Raw genomic sequence first — 5,243 nt, forward strand, 5'->3', positions numbered from 1 at the left:
GAGAGAGTTTTTCTGTTATGATAATGTTTGCTATGCAAAATACATGTGTTTATATTATGGTAAATGTGTTCAGAGAATTTAAGATGGCTAAAACTAAAACCCTGATTACCATCAAGCTATTGGTGTACACATCTTGCTAGACTTGATTGTGTGATCAAATAGTGATCTCTTCCCACTTGCTGACACATTTCTGCTTTGTTTCTGCCTCTTTTACTTAAAAATAGGCAGAACGATAAAGAGCAGGAAAGAGGCCAGTAGCTGTCAGATGAGTTTCCTACAGGTGGTGTGGCCAAATCAACCCCAGTTCTGGTATATTTGGCCGTGAGGGCAATGAAGGTCAGTTACTGCCCTTCTCTGCTGTCCTTTTGCCATGAGAAAAGACCAAGACCTTGGGCAGATCGTACTATAAGGACATGCCCGGCGTGCAAATAAGGCCGCAGATAACTAAGTAGTTTAATCCCCCATCAGAACCCCTTCTCATGGAAGATGACTCTCAGGGTTGTCAGCGCACTCCATTTATTTGCTGCAATTCATCCCTTCCCATGTAACCAACCATAAATAGCTTCTGGTGGGGAAGAAGCAAGCTCCAGGCAGAAGCCAGCCCATAGCCTCTTGTGAGTTGTTAGGCAATGCTTGTAACCTCTTAGCCTAGGCCAGTCGGAAAATGCTATGAAATAATAGAATTTCTCGTAGTAAGTTTGCATTTGTTTCTTATGTTGTTGGTACTTTTGTCTTCTGTGCAAAACTTGCAGGTTTCCATCGCAGGAATGCTGTTCTCACCAAAGCAGTCACGATAATGAGTGCCTTTGAGATGCTCGGAGAGAAATGTTCTGCGGTTCCTTCTGAATTACAGCTGTTCCTCAAATAAAAAGCGTTTTCCAATGCACTGAGCTGTGTGGGTGACCCATACGTGAGGCAGAGGGAAAAATGCAGGTGACGGTGCCTGATGTGCCTGTTGGTTCAGGTCACTCACTCCTGGGCCGTGCATCACCCGGTGTGGTTCAAGAGCAGGCTCACCCCACAGCAGCCATCGGTGTGGTGTGCCTTGCGTTGAACTTGGTTTAAACCCAGACTAGACCATGAGTTATTAGCGAAAGCCTGATTGCTGGTAGTTTGACGCTGCAATTGTAATGTTAATGGACAGAGAGAGAAGGATGCAGGAGGGAGGTGTGTGACAGGCTCAGGGAAGAGCCCATGAGCGACGATCGGGTATGGTGCGAACAGAGGCTGGGTGCCCGTTGTGCGCCAAGAGCTCTTCAAAGCCCCCCGCACTCGGGAGAACCACAAGCAGTGCCAGGTGGGATTAGCAGAAAGTGATGCTACATGGAGTAAATGGGTGGCACTGATCACCCAGCGGGCTTGAATAGGAAACCCCAGTGGCCCAGGAGTCTTGGAAGTGACCATGGGCTGGCCAGAAGGCAAAGACTTTGGAATATCCCCAGAGGAGGGGGTGCCACGTGCTGAAGAGGCCCCACTGTATAACAAACTGTTGGAAGGTGAAAAGCAATAGGCCCTGTTCATTGTAAGCGCCATGTGCTTACAGTGGTGGATGCAACGACCGGCTGGCTGGAAACATATCCCATCCCCCCCGCCCCTGCCCAGACACCATCCTGGGTCTGGAAAAACAAGTCCTGAGGCGACATGGCACCCCAGAGAGTGGTCAGACAACGGACTCATTTCCGAAACACCCTCATAGACACCTGGGCCAAAGAGCGCGGCACTGAGTGGGTGTATCACACCCCCTGTCCCGCACCAGCCTCTGGGGAAATGGAGCGGTACGATGGACTGTTAAAAACTACCCTGAGAGCAAGGCGGGGTGGGACATTCAGGCCCTGGGGTGCACATTTGGCAAAAGCCACGTGGTTAGTCAACAGGAGGGGATCTGCCAGGCGAGCTGGCCCTGCCCAGTCAGAAATCCTACATACTGTGGAAGGGGATGGAGCCCCTGTAGCCACGCAAAAAGTACGCTGGGCAACACAGTCTGGGTCCTCCCTGCCTCCGGCAAAGGCAAAGCCATTCGTGGGATTGCTTTTGCTCGAGGACCTGGGTGCGCTTGGTGGGTGGTGCGGGAGGACGTAGAAGTCCGATGTGTGCCTCAAGGGGGTTTGATTTTGGGCGAAAACAGGCAATGAACTGAATGGGGCAATGCGAACTGCTATATAATATTGTGTGTCACCCCTGTGTTGTACCCACGATAGCAGAGTACGAGCCTCCCAAGCCATGGAGGATAAACTGCGACACAAGCAGAGTGCAGCAGCGACGGAGCGATGGCTGACTCGGCGGGCAGCAGCCCAGGTGTGGGACCTGGGCACGGCGTGAGCGGTGCGGGATAGGGGGAGGGGGCTGTGCTGGGTTTGGCTGAGAAGGGGTTAATTCTCCTCACCGCGGGGGGCGGCTGCCTTTCCGGCTTCCCGCGCTCTGCCGCGGGGGGGGCGGGGCTGGGAGGGGCGGGGCCGCGGTGGGGGCGGCTGACCCCGACTGGCCGGTGGCAGGGTCACTCCATACCACGTGACACCACGACCAGGATATTAAGGGGGGGGCGGGGGTGGGGGGGGCAGTGGCGGCTCGGGAGCGGCGCGGCGGCGGGTCGGCGGTGGGTGAGCGGCTGCGGCGCGGGCGGTTTGTTCCGGCGGTTCGGTCCCCCTCTCCCGCCCCCCCCCCCCCCCTTCCCACCCCTTTCCCCCCACCCCACGGAGCTTTGCGCCTCTCCTTGTTCTCCTTTCCATTGCATTTCTGTTGTTGTTTCTTTTAATTTCATTTATGAAACTGTTCTTATCCCAACCCACGAGCGTTACCCTTCTGATTCCCTCCCCCATCTACCGGTGGGGAGGGGGCGAGCGACTGTGTGGGGCTGAGCTGCCGGCCAAACCACCACAGGCCCTAGAAGTGAAGTTTTGGAATTTAAAATGGAGGCTTTTAGCTTTAAAAGTGGGGTTTGTACCCTGAAAGTGAGGGTTTCGTACCTAAAGATGAGGCTTTTAGCCTTATACGAGGGGTTTGGATTCTAAAAGGCACGGTTTTGAAAGAAAAAATGCTGGTTAGAGCATGAAAGGACCGGAGTCAATGCTAAAATTGAGGGTTTGGGAGCTAAAGAGGAGGCACTGAGCGTTACAGGTGGGGTTTGGATGCTGGAAGTGCGGCTTTGGGTGTTAAAACTGAGGCTTTGACTTTTAAAAGAGGGATTTGAACCCTGAAAGGGAGGGTTTGGCTGTTACAAATGAGGCTTTGAGCGTTAAAAGAGGGGTTTGGACCCTAAAAGTGAGGTTTGCAGTCCTAGCTATAAGGCTTTGATGTTAAAAGAGGAGTTTGGGTGCTTTAAAGTGAGTCTTTGGGCCCTGGAAATGAGGCTTTGAGCGTTAAAAGAAAGGTTTGGACAACGAAAGGGAGGGTTTGGAATTTTAAAACGAGGGTTAGTCCATGGAAAGGATGGGTTTGGGACTTCTGAATGAGGCTTTGTGCCTGAAAAGTGGGGTTTGGACGCTTGAAGTGAAGGTTTGGACCTAAAAACTGAGGCTTTGAGAGTTAAAAGAAGGATTTGAACCCTGAAAGTGAGGGTTTGGCTGTTAAAAATGAGCCTTTGAGCTTTAAAAGAGGGGTTTGGACAATAAAATGGAGGCTTTTGAACTTAAAAATGAGGGGGTGTCCCTAAAAAGGAGGGGTTTGTGTCCTAAAAGTGAGGGTTTGGGACCAAAAAATGATGCTTTGAGCCCTAAACAATGATTTAGACCCTAAACGTAAGGCTTTTCAAAATATAAATGAGGTTTTGACAGTAAAAAAGACAGGTCTGGACCCTAACGGTGAGGGTTTGGGAGCTCTAAATGCGGCCTTGAGCCTTAAAAGTGGGCTTTGGACCTTGAGAGTGAAGGTTTGGAACTGAAAACTGAGGCTTTGAGAGTTAAAAGAGGGATTTGAACCCTGAAAGTGAGGATTTGAGTGTTAAGAATGAGGCTTTGAGCCTTAAAACAGGGGTTTGGACTCTGAAACTCACGGTTTGGAATGAAAAAGTGACAGTTTGAGCATTAGAAGACCAGATTTGATGCTAGAAGTGAGGGTTTGGGACTTAAAAGTGAGGGTTTGTCCCTTAAAAGTAGGGGTTTGGACCCTAAAACTGAAGATTTGGAATTAAAAACTGAGGTTTTATTCCTTAACAGAGGGGTTTGGACCCTGAAAGTGAGGGTCTGGGACCAAAAGATGAGGCTTTTAGCCTTAAACGAGGGGTTTGGACTCTAAAACGTGAGGCTTTGGAAAGAAAAAATGATGGTTTGAGCATAAAAGGACTGGGGCCGCTGCTAAAAGTGAGGGTTGGGACCTAAAGAGGAGGCACTGAGCATTAAAAGAGGGGTTTGGACGTTGGAAGTGTGGCTTTGGGTGTTAAAAATGAGGCTTTGAGTGTTAAAAGGGCGCTGCTGCAGGGACAGGGTTTGTGTCCACCGGAACAGAGGCTGCTGTCAACCCAGCGGCAGCCACCGAACCCAAAATAACCCTTACACCTGGTAGCATTGCCCCAGTCCAGGAACAAACCCTAAATCCAGAGGCACCCCACACCTGGCTGCACCCACCAGACCTAGCAGCATGCACCTGACACAGCAACACCCCCAAATCCTCAAGTTTCCCCCAAAATTGGCAGCAACCAGCAGACCCAGGCACACCCCCTAAAAACTGTCAGCGACCTGTCAGCACAATCAATATTTATACAGCTAAATAACAAAAGGATTAGACAATACTTTGTCTTCACTGCCCCCCAATCCATTTTCTTTCTCTTATTTCATTTTTTTTTTCCATTTTAATTTCACCTTGTTTTGCTTGTGGTTTTTATATAAGACCTGCTTTTGTACAAGCATGAAAGGTCTCTGTGGTCCCTCTGCTCATGAATCCATTTGCTAAAATAATGTTTTTGAAATCCTCTTTTTTGAAAACCTCTTTTTTAGGTATCTTACTGACCAGTTCATTCATGTCTAATATTGAAAGCTTTTGAAAAGCAGGAACGGGTTCGGTTCTATACAGGACAGCGCTGCTCAGAAATGGACCCCAGTCCCTGCTGGCCTCAGCGACCCAGTGGCACACACTCCTGTTACCGGCTCATCTGGTGGCTGGCTGTACAGAAATGTGACCTTTTTTGCCGTGGCTGGGGGTGGTGATGGTGGTGTTGCTGGTGTTCTGTCTCAGCTCTATAATCCATAAAGGAACAGAGACTTTAAGGTGTATCATGTTACTGGTTTGACAGGACTTGCATGCTAGAGAAG

Source organism: Phalacrocorax carbo, chromosome 26 (assembly GCF_963921805.1).
Source record: "Phalacrocorax carbo chromosome 26, bPhaCar2.1, whole genome shotgun sequence".
Classification (NCBI taxonomy): domain Eukaryota; kingdom Metazoa; phylum Chordata; class Aves; order Suliformes; family Phalacrocoracidae; genus Phalacrocorax; species Phalacrocorax carbo.